This window comes from Castor canadensis, chromosome 4 (genome assembly GCF_047511655.1).
Source record: "Castor canadensis chromosome 4, mCasCan1.hap1v2, whole genome shotgun sequence".
NCBI classification, from domain to species: Eukaryota; Metazoa; Chordata; class Mammalia; order Rodentia; family Castoridae; genus Castor; species Castor canadensis.
The window spans coordinates 132,441,834-132,461,277 of record NC_133389.1 but is presented as its reverse complement, the minus strand read 5'-3'; positions in this window follow the sequence as shown (position 1 = coordinate 132,461,277).

The following is a 19,444-nucleotide window of genomic DNA, read 5'->3' as shown; positions in this document are numbered from 1 at the left end:
ATTTTTCCTGACTGCCAGCCTATCTAAAAAACAGTATTATCCAGTCTATTGCCAGACAGAGAGGCATAGCCTTCTCTCCAGCACTTTTCCCTTACTGACAATTGAATATAACTGGTTTCAGATATTTTCTGATAAGCACCAATTTGTCCGCTCATGTCAGTGCTTCAGAAGTGCAGGCCTTCAAATCTCCTTTTTATATTGTTATTTCTCTAACATCACCTGCAATTGTGTAAATTCTTATCTAATAATAAATTCCTTGTTCCATAACACTCCTAGTGATTCTGATTTTCTTACTAATGCTAACTGCTACAGCTATTGGTACCAAGAGCCAATTCAGGACAGCATAAGTTTAGGAAAAAGAAAAAAGAATTTGTTTTCTGACTAAATAGTTATAAAGGCATGAATGACTGTTTTGCCAGTGATGAAAGGAACTCTAGTAGTCTAACATGAAATGGGGGGAAAAAAGTCACTTTAGAGTACCTTACTTAAAGTACAGGCTATGTATGGATGATCAAGTATTTGCTATTAAAGAAAAAGATACTTGTTTTTAAATCAAGTATAAGTATAATGGGTTTTTTGGAGTTTTTTAAGCACACTAAAAATATAGGAAAAATAATAGGTTCAGAAGGTTAATTAAATTCCCATCTCATGGACTGGTGAGGAAGTACAAAACTTCTCTGTCTACCCTCAAAGATACCTTATTTCCTTAGCTGTAGTTCAAGATATCTGGAAGCAAAGCTCAAACTCTATTCCCATGTGTGGCTAAATTACAGCTTCAGTTGAAATTCCAACTTCATGGCAAGCACATTAATTGGGAGAAGTATAACAGACAAATTCCAATGAAGTACAGGACACTGATTCCCTCGATAGTGCTGATCTTCCTTTGCCATTGAAAGAAGCACTTTCCCCCACATTCTTGTGAAGTATAGAAATGGCCTCCCTGAGGTAGTTAACTTTCAGGGACCTTTCCACTCAAGACTAACTCCCACCAACTGTTCTTGCTTCAAAACTGAAGCAGGTAGTTGGGTTCAAATTAATTACCATACCCACTCAACTATTTGCAATACTTTAAAATTTTTTTAATCAACAGAAACCTGTATAAATATGTATGGCAATGGATCATAAGAGTGTTAAGTTATTACAGAAGTAACATTACATGTTATTGAGTTGATACAGTAAGGTTTAATAGGAGCTCTTAACTGCCAGAGAGAAGATGAAAAAGGTTGCAATAATAGGTAGCAAAGTCAAGGTAGTAATTAAAGTATTTTAACCCACAGAGATTCTTGGCACTTGAAAAATCATTGTGGTATACCCAAGATGGTACAAGGAGAAAATATCTAGGAATGGAGAACAGGTATCTAATTTGAATCACTATGGTATCATCACAGCACCTTAACCAATTCAGACTTGGGAGAGCTCACAAACCAGGAACCCCTTAAACAAAAGGAAGACTGAGCTACCTAAGGAAGGACTCTAATACATAGCCAAATGCTATATATTATAAATCATTTTTTAGCCCTTCATCATTGACATGTGACTTTTTATCAGGGTAATAATAAATTGGAGAAACAACCAGACTTTGGGGATATTATTAGACAGTGGCTCTGAGCTGACACAATTTCTAGAGACCCATAAAGCCAAGTTAAACCACCAGTCAATCATAAATAAGCTTACAGGGTCAGGTAATTACTGACGTTTTGACCAGTGACATCTTATCAGTGCATTCCTGAAATCTATCCACTGTTCTATGCCCCCTTTTGGAATTCACTATTAGAAAAGATAGAATAAACAGCAAGTAGAATCTCCTCATTGTTCTCTGGTTCACAAAGTAAGGGCTATTATGGTAAGAAAGGCCAACTAGAACCCTCTAGGACCATATCTACCAAAGAAAATAATAAAGGCACTTACTCATTACTAGGAGGATTTCAGATACAATTTCCAACGCTGAAGAATACAAAGTGGTGATTTCTATCACATTTCTATTGAGTTGAATATTTGGCCTTTGGAAAGGACAGATGGTTGATGTACTTCCTATATAAAAATGAATATAGAATTTTTAAACCTGTTGAAATCACCATAAGAAGGTGACTAAGGGAGAAATGAAAAAATAGAGAAATAGAGGAGATAAACCAATTCAGGTAGTAATACATATATATATGAAAGTGTCACAATGAAACACCTGGTATAGCTACCTTAAAAAAATAATGTCTTTTTTTTTTTTTAACAAAACCAGAGACCTGGAAGGCAAAATAAGTCCTGTCAGGGTGTTTGTACCAGTTGCAGGTGGGAGGATATAAGGAAAGGGTGTTTGGCAGGTGAATATGATGGAAATATTTTGTACACATGTATGTAAATGGAAAAATGAGACCTGTTGAAACTATGTCAGGAATGGCAGGATAAAAGAGAATGACGGAGGTGATAAATTCAACTACTATATATTGTAAGAACTTTTGTAAACGTTACAATGTACACCCCGTACAACAATAATAAAAAATAAATAACTAAAATAAGCACTCATAAACAGGACAAATGGAGAATGCTTATGAATTATTTGAAACTTAAATTGGTAATGACTCCTACTACTGCTTCAGTTCTGTATGTGATATCTTTACTAAAAAACAAATCAATAATCTTCCTGGCTCCTGGATGCAACTACTGATCCTGTGTCTGCTTTCTCTTAAAAATAGCACCACAAATCTGTTTCAGGGCTATATCAACTCTTTTGTCAAAAGTCACAATCTATTCTACAGAGACCTTCCTTGATCATCTCTCCACTGCACAAAACATTATGATGGTCCATATTTGATGATATTATGCTGAATAGATCTGGTGAACAGGAAGTAGCAACTACCTTAAACACCTTGGTAAGGCGTATATTCAGAAAAAAAATTTCTAGGGGCCTAGTTGTCCAGGACCATGTCATTATATTCATTTCAAGGTGAAGAGTAAACTGCTGAATTTTGTCTTTCCTGACACTGAGAAGAAGACTATGCCTAGTGAACCTCTTTGGATGTTGAAGGCAACATAAACCTTATCTGGGCACACTACAATGGCTCAATTACTGAGTAATCAAACAGACTGCCAGCTTTCAGTGGCATCCAAACAAAAGATTCAGGCTTCCATGTAAATTATTCTGCTACTTAGACCATATAATCCAGCCGATCTGATGTTGCTTGAAGCGTTTGTAGCAATTTATTGGCTTAACAATGGAGCCATTATAAAATCAATGAAGGGTAAAAATGGGACAGAACTTTAAGAGTAAGAATTTAAGCTATAGCATCCTTTTCAAATACCTATTTTTTTTTTTTTTAGGAATAGCTTTTGAATTTTTGTGATCCTAGATGCTAGAGAACAGGTGCTTACCAGTAGGCCACCTAATTATCTTGAAAGTTAATTGAATGCCAAGAGCTAATTGTTGATTTATTCAGCAATCTATAAAGTTGGGGGCAAACAGGAGCCTTCCATCACTAACTGGAGAAGTATAAACAAGCTCAACAATTTCCAGAAGCACAAGTTAGATGTATGAGCAAGTGGTTCTGCTTCCTTTAGCTCCTATTCTTGCTTTGTTTCCTCCACATTATCACCCCACAGCTCGGTGAGCTCCTTTGGTCAGTGACTGAAGAGAAAGAAAACCTTAGCAACTGGTTTGCAAGTGGTTCTACATAGTACACAAGCACTTCCGGGTAGTAGAGAGCTATTTCACTATAGCCCCACTCAGAGGTTAACCTGAGAGTGATAAAGGAAAATTCCTCCCAACAGACATAATTCTGAGCAATGCACCTGGTTTTATCTTTTGCCAAGAAAGAGAAATGACTAGAAATGCATCTGTGCTGATTCTGAGACAAGAGCTGACTGTTTGTTACATAGTGACTTAGTATTTGTTGAAAAGGGTTCAGGGTAAGAAGTATGTGGGTGGGCACATGTAAAATTGAGCTTGGAATATAAAGATATTTTGTCCCATATCGATACTTACCAAAGAAAAAACTCTAGGAGCAGATTCCAGCAATTGGGTGGGTATAGTTACTTATTCTGGAGATGTCAGTAAGCCTGTTCACCAGACATTTTGGACTGTAATTTGCTAGTTCATGACAAGTGACTGTGAAGGTAAACATAAAATTATTCCTGAGTTTAGCAACATGAACTTCCACTCATAAAGGCACTCTGTCAACAACTATTGCTTATTACTCAATCTGAGAATAACAAAGATCAACACTGTTCCAACATAGTATATCATTTTTCAGGGAACCAGTCACCTCATGGCAATTTGAATATATTGAGGAATTTCATTCATGGAAGAGGCAGCAATTTTTCCTTACATGAGGAGGCACTTTCTGGATGCAGATTTGCCATGCTAGTCCACAAGACTTCAGTGAAAATTATCACCTGTAGACTTACAGAATGGCTTAACCACAAACATGGTACACCACATTGCATTGTTTCTGACCAAAGAATTTACTATACATCAAGGGAAGACCAACAAGGGGCTTTTGCTCACTGAATTCACAGATTGTATTACATTTCCAGGAAGCAAGGGAATGACTTTTAAAAGACTCAGTGGTCATACTTTATGAGCAGGGCAATCCTCTTCAGCATGCAGTATGTGTTCTGAATTAAGGGCCAATATACAATGCTGATTTTTTTTCATTGATAGACAAGATTTATTGGTTGAGAAAATAGAAATAGAAAATAGAATAGCTCCCTTCTCTATTACTTCTAATGATCCACTAGCAAAACCTTTTGCTTCCAGTCTGTGCACCTTCGGGATTTGCTAGTTCAGAGATTCTCATTCACAAGGAAGGAATGCTTCTATAACAACATATCCAAAAAACTGAAGTTGATATTTCTAGCTGGTCACTTCTCACGATAATGAATCACAGTCAAGTAAAAAGCTTACTGTTGTGGGGAGAATGATTGTGTATAAATACCAAAGTGAAAATTTTGGTCAGCAGAATTCTAAGAGAGCCTACAAAATTCCCACCCCCTGGAGACATGCTGTACAATTCCCTCTATCCCACTGAATATAGGCAAGACCTATGATGAGGATAGAAAATTCATATTCTTGATTAGGGTACATTATATAAGACTTGTTTATAGCAGACCAGAGTAAGATTCTCCTGCTACACTTAAAGAAGTAAGTGGCCATGTTGTAAGATAAAAGGACCACATATCTAGGACTTAAGTGACTTTTAGAAGCTTAAAGTGACCTTCCTCCCCAGTCAACCAACAGCAAGTACACTGGACCTTAGACCTAACCTACAGGACACTGAATTCTACCAAGAAGGTGAGTGAGCCTGGAGAAAGATTCTGAGTGTCAGGTGAAATTGTAACCCTAGCAAACAACTGGATTTCAGCCAAGTGTAACTCTAAGCAGAAGACTCAGCCAAACCATACCCAAGCTACTGACCTACAGACACCGTTAGATAATAAGTGTGTATTATTTTAAAATGCTAAGTTGTGGTAACTCAGTATACAGTAACCTCCCACCAGAGGTTACTCCCTCTTCTGTTACTTCTGGAAAACATGTGATGCACATGTTTGTAACACAAGAGATCCTCTAGGGCACCTCTCAGGACTCACATATTCTTACACTAAAAACTTAATGGAACGCTGCAAGAACATAAAATTGTCAGAACTACTAATGTCACATTACTTTAGGAATTCATGTTTGAGACACTCTACCAGTCAAGAGATCATGATTGGCAAAGTTGCTTGCTGACAGCAAAGGGACTATGAAAGAAAGTAAGTTATACCAGCTATAACCAGGAGACTCTTTACAAAAATTAAAAGTAAAATTCCTCTTTACTTTTACATGAATATATTTGTGTGTGTACTTTTACATAGACATATCCAGGACAGGGGAAAATAATAAATAAAATGATTGGTCAATGTGGCTAAGATATAGACATATGGGTAATATATTAATCTTTTTATTTACTAACAAAATATGTGCTGATAGTTATTAGCCTTATATGTCAAAATTGAAATTAGAACACATTAAAGGAGGAGTACAATTTAGCTAGAAATGAAATAAATATTACCTCAAGATGAATGAAATGACTGGGACTTTGTAGCCTCTTTTGGTATGGGGAATGGAGATGAATTAGCATGTTTTCAGATACAGAGGAGATAGATGCATCATACGTACAGATAATTTTGCTGTTAGAAATAAATACAGTTAAAAGGGATGTGGATGCATACCAAATTAACGTAAGTTAGCAAGTAGCTGTTTTGTAGTTTATCTGCTTAGCTAATCTGGAACTACATAGCCCAGAATCTCCTTCCTCTACATGGTTCTTAGAAAAGAGCGCTCAAAAGTGAAATCAATGTGATTTGGAAAGCAGAAGTGAAGCAGTGGTCATTAACTTTTTGAAAGTCATCATAGTCAAAAGTGGTGAGACCAAAAAGATCTTCCAGAAGATGTAAGCTTGTCTTTTATCTTTCTTGTGTTGAAAAACGAACACAGCCATACCAATTGTATTTGTTGCTTTTCTTGTCATTGTGACAAAATACCTGGCAGAATCAACTCAAAGGGAGGAATTATTTATTTTAGCTCATGGTTTCAGAGGCTTCAGTCTGTAGTCCCTGACTCCATTGATTCTGAGCCAATGATGAGGCAGAAGACCATGGTAGTAGGAACAAGTGGAAAAGGCTATTTACCGCTTGGTGAACAGGAAGAAGAGAAAGGAAATGGAGAGGCGCCTGGGGCAAGACACCTCCAGGACCCATTCCCAGTGACGTACTTTCTCCAGCTAGGCCCCACCTCCCAAAGTTCTCAGAACCTCCAAAAACAGCAGCCACCAGCTGGTAACCCAGTAATAAACATACAAGCTTGTGACAGACATTTTATATTCAAACCAATACCAGTGGGTTCAGCTTATTCTCATTTTCCCCTACTCTATTTTCAGTTCAGCTTCCAAATTGGTAATTCCACTGGGGAACAGAAACTCCTAGTCATCACCAAACATAGAGATAGTAACGTCCCGCTGGAATGCTTCTCCTCCAGTTCTCGTTTATGGTTCTACTCTGGCAGCTGCACGTGTGGATTCACTAATTCCCTAAATTTTCCACTCACACCAGTGGATCAGAGGAGCCGGTGAGCAACTCTGCTGCAGTGTGATCAACAACTGTACCGATCTAATTCCCATAATAAAACCCCACTTCTCAGTACTTCTTGTGACTCTGTTTCACTGACTACAGCCTGAGTAATAAGGAAACTTCCTTCACCTTCAGCCCCAAAGAAACAGTCCATGTGCTGAAGTAGTCCACAGTGTGCTTTCCTGCAAGAAGACTGGAGAACTGACAAGAAGATAGTAATAAAGGTCTTCATTTTTAAATACTGTTATTATTTTAAAGAAAAAACAACCATATGCTCACTAATTTAAAAATTGCCAGAAATATATAAGCTATACCTTGTAAAACCCAAGATGTTCCCTCCATTCCCTTCCCAACAAGCTCGAGTCCTTTCTTTCATGCACAGAGTATAGGACAAAGGTTAGAACTGAAGCTACATCACATTATTCCACAGCATTCATAAGCTTCCTACTCCAACAATTGGTCAAAGGAGAATCCAACTAAAGAAGTGACTAAGGACACAAAATGCCTTTTGAAAGAACAAACCCAACATCCTTGTTTAATATAAATAATAGAATTGGACTAAATAGTAAGAAAAACAGCTAAAGGCATCCTGTTAAGAAGCTAAAGCGTGCATGGGGGAGAATGGGATCAATTTGAGCCAACATAAAAGGTCATAGAAGAGTTTTCTCAGAGAGGGAGGATCTGAAAATGTTTATGGAATACAAAATGATGTCAGTGAACACAAATTAGAAAAAGTTAAAAAATCAGTTTCGATGATCAAAAAAATACAAGAGTAGACTAAAAGTCATAAGGAGAGAGTGTGCCTTTAAAGGGGAGAACCCTACTTGCTCAGTCAACAGAGAGAGTGCTAACAGCAGGTGCAGTGATGTCAAAACTAAAGACACAGAAAAGAATAGTACAGCATTTCCCCTCCCCAACCCTTCATAAACACATACCCACACATGTAGTCAAGCTTTTCCAAATGACTATGCTAACAAATCATACATATAAATCAAATTTTATTTTTAAAGAACATGTCTTACTTGTATAGATGTAAGTCTTAGCTAAAGCTAAACTAAAATGAGATGGATGGTGCCAACAAGTAAATGCTCTCCATTATTTCCCTAAAGAGAGAAAGAGGAAGAGAACTCCAAATCTAAGCGATGTATATGAAACAGAAAGTGACTTGTACAGAGGAATTTGAAGGATGGATGGGGGAAGGGTATAAATGCAACTATATATTAATCGAGAAATTATAATTTAACCAAGCATTACTTTAATTTGATTTAATTTAATTATAGCCATCAAGGTATGATTTCCAAAAGGGAAGAGCATAATTAAGAAAAAACATTAACATGTAATTTAGTCTTCAGAGGCCAATCTCATACTAAGCAGTGTATTGGCAAGTTTCTGAGAAAATTATAAACTTAATTTATATCTGAAGCTGTATATATAAAACATTAAAGCAAAATTCTTCTATGGAATATGATGTGATACAGTGTATTAATTTAAATTTCAGTCTTCAAAACTTCTTAATACCAATCACTGATATTAATAGGAACTTATACGATAGGCTACCTATGTTTTAGTAAGTATAGTGCTATACTTATTTCCCTTAACCTCACAATTCTGGAAGAGGAGCATTATTATCTCCATTTGACAAATAAGAGAGTTGGAGCCAGGCTATGGTGGCTCATGCCTGTAATCTTAGTTACTTGAAAGGCTGAGATTGGGAGAACTGCAGTTTAAGGCTAGCTCAGGGAAAATGTTCACAAGCCCCTATCTCAACCAATAGCTGGGCTTGGTGGGATGTGCCTGTCATCCCAGATGTGCAGAGACTGACAGGGTCCAGCCCACAGTTTCCAGTCAGTTGGGGGAAAAAAGTTTGTGAGACTCCCATCTCAACAGAAAAAACGCTGGCTGTGGTGGTGTGCACCTATCATCCCAGTTATGGCGGGAAGCCTAAAATAGGATTACAGTCCAGGGCGGCCTGGGCAAAAAGTGAGACCTCATCTCCAAAATAGCCACAATAAGTTGGGCTGAAGGTAAAGCTAAAGCACTAGAGCACCTGCCTAGCAAGTGTGAAGTCCTGAATTCAAATTCCAGTACAGCCAAAACAAAAATAAAGTCAAGACACTAAGGTCACATGGTGAGAATGGAAACTTGGACTTAACCTCACAGCCATTGGACATGCAATTCCATGCTTTCATCCCCTAGTCAATGCACCTTCTTACTTCACAGACCTACAAAAAATTCATCCAACTTTAAATACTAGTGTTGAGTATACATTTTCCAGCAGAAATTTTTTTCCTGTGGATTTTATGAATCTTTCGTGAATGCAAATCTCCAGTGAGCTTCTATATAAAGAATGACTATTTTGGTTATTTTTTGGGCCCAGATCACTTTCAGAAAGACAGGCTTTGTGGAGTCTAGGTTAAATTTAAATTCAACCCTAGTTGGAAAAGGTTTGCCACTCTCCTGAGTACCACTATGCCTGCTGTGGAATTGCTGACCTAGTTCTAAAGTGAGGGATAAATTCACATAGCTCAAGTGTAATCTTTAGGGAAAGAGTAGAGTTATTGTTCTTGTCCCATTTATAAGGAATGCTGACCTTTCAAAATAATCCATTGCTTATTGTAAATGTTTAATGAATAAAAATAACTGAGCTTATGCGTTGGCAATGATTCACATTATTTTGGCTTTCTTTTCCTTTTTTATTTTTTTGATACTCCACTGAATACCCTGCATGTATTCAGTCTTAGGGAATATGACCATATTCCATATTGTGAAAGGTAAAATACCACCTACTTGATACTACATATCTTTAACCTGGAAGATAAAGTTCAATTATTTCTACTTACACTAAATCCAATAAATAGGTAGGGGAAAGTCTATTGATTAGGTATAAAGCATTAAACAGGCAGTTATTACTGACTATTGTATTGATAGTACAGACATTGACCTTTTTTGCTAACATAATAAAGCAAGTAACAATGCTAAAAAAATTTACCAATTGTAGATACTTAGATTCTAACCTCTAACACTCTGATGGTAAACTTCGGTTATCAATTTGACTGGAGTGAGGATTGACTAGAAAGTTGGTAAAGCACGCTTCTGGGTATATATGTGAGGATGTTTCTAGAGACAACTGATATGTTGGTCAGCAAACTGAAGGGGGAAGACCCACCATGAACGTGGGTGGCACCATCCAATATAGGTGGTTCCAATCACATGGAACAGAAAGAGAAAGAAGGGGAAGCTCACTCATGAGCAAGCTTGATTCTTGAACAGGTGCATTTTTTGCTGTTCCCATCAATCACAGACCTCAGACTCCAGAAGCTTCATCTTTCAAACAGTGTCTCACACCAGTGACTCTCCTGGAAGCTTCCAGACCTTCAGTCTCAGATAAGGGCTACATTATTTGTTCTTCTTGTTCTAAAGCTTCCAGTTCACTGGATTGAAAAACTACTAGTTTCTCTGGCTTGCCAGTCTGCAGAGGGCTATTAATTGTATATGCCAATGCAATAAAGTCCCTCTTACACACATATAATACATATACACATGTATGTATATATAGCCTATTATTTTTGTTCCTGTGGACAGCCTTAACACTTAGAAACTTCAGAATCAGAAAATGCTTGTTTTAGTTTCATAGTATTTATAAGCAAAATGAGTTAAAGGAATATTATAGAATTTAGAAGTTCTTGCAAAATATGGTATAAAACTCTGAAAGACAAATACTAAATGGTGAAGAGAACAGGTAGAGTTGTAGTTGTAGTAATCTTAATTTAGTATAAATTCATTAAAAACAATGATGTCCACTGTATAAGAACTCTAAGGGAAACAAAGAAATAAATATATCCAGAAAAACATTCATGGATAATTGTAAAAAATCCATGTTTTAGGAAAGATATATTTAATTACCAGGAATAAAATATCTAAATCTAGCTTAATAAAGACAGAGTTTAACATAAATGTACACATGACAATTTCATAAACATTCAAAGACAGAAAGGGAGCCAGAACACAAGAATCTCAGAAATATACCTGAAAAGATGGGAAGGCATCTTTCTCATTTCTCAGAAATCACCCATGGCTCTCTTCCTCTGACCAGTGTCCTAGACATGAATGTGACCACAAAGTCTGGCCACCATATCACTAGCTATCACATCAGGCTATTATTTTAAGTACCCACTCTCACCTGATAACCATGATTTCCCATTGCCTCAGCTCAGCTCCCAAGTTGGTGTTCACACAAAGGCATGGACTCCAAATGAAAGACAATTTTAAAGAAAATCTTTGATAGGAAAAAAACTCACCAAAGTGTGCATATACCTCCACCTACAAAAACAGTAACAGAAGCAAAAATAAATATATAAATAATAAATAAATTAACAAAATGCAGATATTTTCCTACATATTTAAAGTGTACCTGAGAAAAACAGAAAAATTCATGATGGCAAATGAAGCCCAAATACAGAATAAAATAAAAAAGAAGACTCCCAAACAATTTACGTGGTAAAATTTTCTCCCATTTTAATGCACATAAAACAATTTCATTTTTAGATTACTGCAAGTTGAAAACAAATGTTTAATAATGCTTTTGACTTTGGCTTTTGAACCCACCAAAGGCTATTTGAATAATACAACTAAATTCTACAGTTTCAACATGCACATTTTCAAATGGATGGTTTTCTGAATAACTGGCAGAAATAATGACTAGAGAATTCAGTCTGCTTTTTTACTGAAGTACTTACATGATATCCTGACAGTAAGATTTCAATTGTGCTTCTAGAAAAAGAAATTTAACATTAATTCAATTTATATTAAATTGAGTTTTGTTACATGGCCTCATTAAAGATGAATAATTAATTAAAAACCAAAGTTTTCAAAAATCTTTTAAGTATGCCTTCCAGGTATTATTGCTTAAATTCAGCTATCCAATTATATATGAACAATGTTCTATAAACCCCCTCATAAAGTTACATGAATATGTAATGCGCAGTGCTGGTTTTCACTCACTATAGAAACACTTCCTACTTGATGTATACTTTTGCTTGGAAGCTACAGACTATATTCTGTTTTCTGTGCAACTCTTAGCACCATGCTTTCAATAAAGGAATTATTTTAAATTTACAGACTGATTTTAATCTTTAGTGGTCTTTCTTTTATCTACAATTCCATAAGTTTTATTAAGTGCCCACTTTGTAGAAAGCACTGTACTTAGTAAAGCAATTAGGTTTTAGATTAGCTTTAATCAGTGATTAAGCTTCCATTATACTCGCTTTTCTTACAATTCCCTAACAGATGAAGAAATACATACATATGTACATGAACTGTTAAGTCCTTAGATAATTGAGGGTTGATTACATTTCCTAATAATTTACCTGGCTTAATTGGTTCTTCTTTGCCTCTGTATTCACTTTGTTTCAGGATTCTGTCCTTAATATTCTTTCTCTGTGCACCATGAATTGACAAGTTAATGTCAAGGAAATAATAAAACACTAACATTTTTATATTTAATCAATCACTAGACTCAGCTTAAATTTATCTTCTTCTTTGAGTAGAATTAATTATAGAAATTTGGATGTTGTTATTTTCAGTTTCTCACAATGAATTTATTGCAATTTCAGTTAGGAAATGTTTCTGTGGATGGAAGCACTACCGACTAAAATGTAGCCAACAATGCAAGGTGCTGGTGGCCTTTAAATTATGTTCTTTGCCCTTCTTAGTAGGAAAAACTCTACAAATTTTATCATGTGGAATTCATGTTCTAGCTTTCTTTGAAATAGCTGTTAGTATAAGCCCCATTTTTATTCTTTCCTCTTGCAATATTAAAAAGTGGGTTTTTTTTAGCTTTAACCATCTTTTGAAAACTCTTTCACTATAATAAATCTAGAAATTAAGCACAGTTGTAGCACACTAATGAAACATTACAGCCTGCAATTTCACATTTTGGGTATAAGAACAATGTTATAAGCACAGTGAGTTAAGTTCAGAGTATATGTGTCCCCAACAGGAAAGCTACAGACTAAAATTCTAGCATACCCTGACTTAGAGTTGAGAGGAAAGGACAAGCCAAGTACTAAGATCAGACTGAGCACTAAGGATCCTAGGTGTGAGCAGACTGGAGACCATTATATACTAAAGAATCCCAATCAGCATGGAGGTTACTCAGAAGCTAAAAATAGAACTCCATATGATCCTGCTATACCATTCCTAGGCATATATCCAAAGGAATGTAAGTCAGCACACAATAGAGATGCTACATGCACACCTATGTTTATTGCAGCATTATTCAGAATAACCATGCTATCATATCACCTAAGTGCTCAAAAACCTATGAATGGGTAAAGAAAATGTTATTTAGATATATATAGATATAGATATATCCACACACAACAGACACAACAGAATATTATTCACCCATAAAGAACAATGAAATTGCACCTTTTTCAGGAAAATGAATGGAACTATGGAACTGAAGATCATATGTTGAATGAGACAAGCCAGCCTCAGAAGGAAAAGTATCACATGCTTTCTCTCATATGTGGAATTTAGAACGAAAAAAAGAAATGACATGAATATAAAAGGGGAACCGCTTGGGGGAGGGATCAGTGAGAAAAGGGCGAGCAAAAGGAGAAGTTGACAAGGGAGGGAATTATGACTAAAGTATTTATACGTACGTATGAAATAGAATAATGAAACCCACTAAAATTATGTTTTAAAAAGAGGATAAGAGGGACTAGAAAGAGCAACAGAGGAGGTGAATTTATTCAAAGTACATTATATGAATGTATGGAAATATAATAATGAAATCTCTTTGAACAATTAATATAAGCTAATAAAAAATAGTAATGAAAAATAAGTATAAATTTAAAAAAAGAAAAAAAAACAAAAGGAGAGGTCAGAAGTCACTTCTTTAGTAAGAGCTGACAACAATTCTTCAAACCTAAGGTTGATGACAAAAAAGAAGTAATGATAAAGGGGAAATGGGAGAGGTCTTCAGGGTCAAGTAGGAAAAGAATACAGTAGGAAATGCTCTAGGCAAAAGCCTAGAAAGTAACAAGTGGCAAGGTGCTCTGAAGTGCTATGCGAGAAAAGGTTAGATCAAAAAGAACTAACCTAGAAGGTAACACCCACGCACAGGAAATCAATGTGAGTCAATGCCCTGTATAGCTATCCTTATCTCAGCCAGCAAAAACCCTTGTTCCTTCCTATTATTGCTTATACTCTCTCTACAACAAAATTAGAAATAAGGGCAAAATAGTTTCTGCTGGGTATTGAGGGGGTGGGGGGGAGAGGGAGGGGGTGGAGTGGGTGGTAAGGGAGGGGGTGGGGGCAGAGGGGAGAAATGAACCAAGCCTTGTATGCACATATGAATAATAAAAGAAAAAAAAAAAGAAAACCTTCCGTGATAAAAGAGAGTTCTAGCCTTGCATACAATATAGTGGCCTATTCACATGAAACTTTGAGCACTTAAAATATGACAAGTGCAATTAAGGAGCTAAATTTTAAAGTTTTGTTTCTGTTTAATTTTATTTTAAATATGCATTTGTAGCTATTGTATTGGACCACGCTCTTTTATGGAGGTACAAATATGACAAACCCTGGCCAAATCACATGGGCTATGCTTCATTACCCTCTGACCTCTTGCAAGAGCCCAATCATGTGCCTATCAGTTTTCATAATGCAGCTCCTTCCACCGAGTAGCTGACATTACACATTATGTCTTATTTCCCTTGACAGCTATAACTACCTAGAACAAGATTTTCTTACCATGGGAATGCATAAATCAAAATATTGAATGGGTGGACATAAACTTCCTGGACTCCCAGGAATGTCTCCTGTGCAACTACCAATTTGCATCTCCATATTAACCCATTCCAAGGAGATCCCACTTTCAGGGGCTGCACATCTGGGGGTAGCTGGGCATAAAAGGTATTCTTTGTGGATATGGTCCTAGAAAGAAGAAATGAGTAGAGAATTGGTAGAATTCAAAAAGAATAGGAAGTGGAAAAAAACAGACAGGAGGCAGCACTTAAGAAGAACCATCTTCAGAACATGGTGCACAGCCTTTCTAAGTCAGCATTCTTGCGTTTCACATGCACTTGATGGAAAGTTCCCTAGAGTAGTTCCTAGGCTCTGCAGAGTGGTAAACAACATTGATGAGAACTTGCTCTTTTTTCTTCAAATTGTGTGAGGAGATTATAGATCTGATGATCTGGCTCTTCTCAGATCTCAGAGGGCTTGAAGTTCAAGCTCAGAGTGAAAACAGATGTCTAACTCTGCGAATAAAAGATATGGTACCCCTGAAAATTCTAGGTTGGCTGTGAGGAGAGGTGTAGAGAATTGTTCCACCTTTTACATTAATAATGAATATGACTAATTCCAAATAAGTTGGGAAGAATAGATCACTTACTGTTTGTGTTAAGTAGCACTATTGTATTACCAGTTCCTAAAATATTGTCTGGCCCATGCTGACATTCAATACACATGAGTTGATAACAAAACATGACTTCCCTGGTCTGAATTGGACATTGCTCTGAAAATGTATTGTCAGGTTGCATGAAAATGTCACCATCCATATGGTCCATCTGTTATAGATTTCTGAGTCTTCTCTAAGGCATGGGTGAATATTAGGTAATGCAACATATTTTTGCTATCAATAGTACAGCACAGACTTCTGTCAAGAACACAAAATAGACATATTTTCCCTCTTCCCCTTCACTAAGAATACCTAAACTTCATTGAAATTAGATATGTGTATATACATATATACATTTTTTAGAAAATGTTAAAATGATTCTGAAAGTTGGAAATAAAAGGTAAATAGTCATAAACCACCTCAAGCTCCAAAGAATGACGTAGTAGTGAGTTTCTAGTGTTTTCTTTTTGACTCGTTTATCTCTAATTAGGAGATAAAGAAACTAACCACCTGGAAATTCCCACTGGCACAGATAAGAAAACCTCAAACAAATATATCCTCTCTCTAGCCAAATAACGAGCCAAGCCTAGCAAGAAACTCCACTCCAAAACCTTAGAAAAAACTGTGGCTTCACCCTCCCTATTGTCACCCATACTGGAAAAAGCTAAGAGCAATGTTTAGACTTCTACATTAATGCACCTGTAATGACATGTCTAAACTCCTTCCATGGTGATGCCAGAGAAGGTCAAATAGAGCGCTGGCACTTTCATCTGTGCCAACTGTAATGAAGTAGCCTCCTCATAGTATAGATAAGGATCATAACATAGGTAGAGCCAGAACCTCTACCCCCAGCCAGAAGTTACAAGATGCCTCTTATATCCCTGTTGGGGATTTAAGTTGATCTTCAGTTGATGTGGTGGCAGAGTGGCTTAAGTGGTTGAGCTCCTGCCTAGCAAGCATGAGGCCCTGAGTTCAAACATTAGTACCACCATAGAAAAAAAAAATAATAGTCAATGTAATTTAACAAGCAAAAAAAGAAAAACCACATGCTCATATCAACTGATGTAGAAAAAGCATTTCATAAAATACACTACTCACTCATGATTAAAACTCTTAGAATTCACCTGGCTAATTCTTACAGCACTATTTTGGTTAGGAGCTGTGAAAGTAAACTTCTTTATATTATTCCCAATCTTCTGAGACAAAGGTTCAGTTTTTCATAATTAAGTGAAATATTAATGATAAAAATGAAGCTACAGGTTTTGTGTAGCTACTCATCAACTCCATGTACCCTTATCTAATCAAGATTGGGTGATATTGGGGAAGGATAAGTAAGAGAATGAAACTGAAGCCACAGAGTGAGAGAAAATGTTTGCAAATCACATATATAAAAATGTCTAGTACTTAGAATATATAAAAACCCTCCACACTCAACCATAAAAGGGCAAGCATGCCAATTAGGAAGCATGCAAAAGACCTGAAGATTAAATTCAGCATAGAAATATATAGAGATATCCATAAATATAAAAAATATTCTGCATCATTCATTATTAGGTGAATGGAAATTAAAACTATGAGATACAAGATACCACTTTACCTGTATCAAATTGATTAAAATCAAAATATATAGGCAACACTAAATGCTGGTGAAGGTATGACAATCTGAATCACACATTGCTGCAAAGTTTGAAAGTCTTCTTTAATGTAAATATTATACTACCATATAACCCACCAGTTGCATTTTTGGGAATTTATTCCTGAAAATTTAAGACAGATGTTTATTGATAAATTTATATACAAAGGTTTATAGTAAGTTTATCCATAATAGTAAGAAAAAAAGCAGAAACAACCCAGATTTCTAAGAGTGGGGGATAAAGACAATGGTCCATCCACAGTGTGATACTACTCAGCAATAACCAAGAGGAAACTATTAACACACAAAATATCCAACATGAACAGCCAGAGTTATGTTGAGGGGAAAATAACATTCTTGAAATCACAAAACTATAGAAGCAGATAATGTATTAGAGAATGACATGGAGGGGATAGGTGTGACTAAAAAAAGATCTCTGTGATGATAGAAATGTTCTGTATCTTAACAGTGTCAATGCCACTATGCTAGAGCAAGTGTTTGTGTGTGCAGCACCCGTCCTATGCCACTGCTCTTAGATGGTTGGTGGCAGTATGTGTATATGTGTGTGTACATTGTGTGCTATAGTTTTACATGATTTGACCATTAGGGAAAATTGGGTAGAGGATATACAAAGATTCTCTACTACTTCTTACCACTGTATGTGAATTTACAATCAACTCAAAAGAGTGAGTTTAGTGAGTTTAATCTACAGAACTAAAAAACAAAAATATAGAACACAGGGATTGTTCAGGTTCAGAACAGAAAACAAAGACTTTTCTTAATATTTAGCTGTTTGGTATTATTTGATAGCTACATGTATTTGAAGGCGTATCAGATGAAGAAGTAAGAAAAGATATTTTTTCTTTAAAAAGATAAAATTAGGGAAAATTTATAGAATTAAAAGAAACAGAATAAGGCTCTACGTAGGGAAAGAGATTTTCAGTAGTAACGTAAGAGGTGTCCAACACTAATGGGTTGCCTGACAACCTGAGCTTCCATGTGAATGTGTTCAAATAGAAAAAATGTTGCAAAAGGCATGACTGCATTTGTAAGAGATCAGACCTCATCAGGGAATTCGAATGTTAACAGAGGCTAGATAATGAACATGAACTACTAATACAAGCTGAGAGAAAGAATAAAGTGATAGGAGCAATGGAGATGTGGAGAACTGGAGCGGCCATCTGCCACTTGGCTCTGGGTGATTGTTGCCTTGTAAAAAGGTCCTGTGATCCCAACTCCTTGGGAGGTAGAGACGGAGAGTATGGTGGTCTGAGGTCTACCTGGACAAAGAGTCAAATCTCAACAAATAAGCCAAACATATTGGTGGATGCCTGTGATCTCAGCTAATGAGAGACCATAGGAAGATCACAGTCTGGGGCCAAGGACAGGCAAAAATGCAAGACCCTACCTAAAAAAATAACTAAAGCATAAAGAGTCAAGAGTATGGCTCAAGTGGTAGAGTGCTTACCTAGCAAGTGTTCAAACCCTGGTACTGCCAAGAAAAAATATTAACCTGATGAAGCTAAATATTCAGATGTCTCAAGACAAGACAGAAGCATAACTTTTTACATAAAATATTCCAGTAACTAAAATGTCTTCACTAGATTGTTTATTATGTTCAGAGACTACAAGATCTAAAGCTATTCAGTCAAAAAAAGTTATCTGGAATTTGTCCTACTGTTTTTAGTACTTTAAATGAGTAATATAGAAACATTTCTATCATTGTATCCCTGCATTGCTAATTTCTAAAACCTTTTACAGTGCTATGACATCATCAGTTACTATTCCATGAAAACATCTAAAGAGTACATATCTCAGTTGCAGCAATTGGCATTTGATATCAAGGCTGAAGTTAGAACAATTTCTTTCTGGTAAGTCCCCCTTTTGGAGGGCATCTATGAATGCTTCAATTTCCTGAGAAATATATCATCTTTACCACAAATTCAGACAAATACTGATGTGTTAGGTTTTATCATTTAAATCCATTTCATGAGAATATGTCCTTTATCCTGACATAATGGAAACTTTTGGGGGGAAAGTATCAAGTCTTGTATTTTGTTGTTCTGTCCTCAGTATAGCTTATGACTGTTTTGACCACAGAAGTGCTCAAAATAGCTAAATCACAAAGATTTCTTAACCACCAGACCCTGCATCAAACAATGCTATTGAATACATTCCTAGCCTAAAAGGGTAAACTTAGAACAAGTGGGCTGAAAGAGTCAGTTCTTCCCTATTTACAATCCTACCTCAGCACCATCACAACCTCCCAGCCTGTCCCTCTTGAATTCTTAGTACCATTACTATTTCCT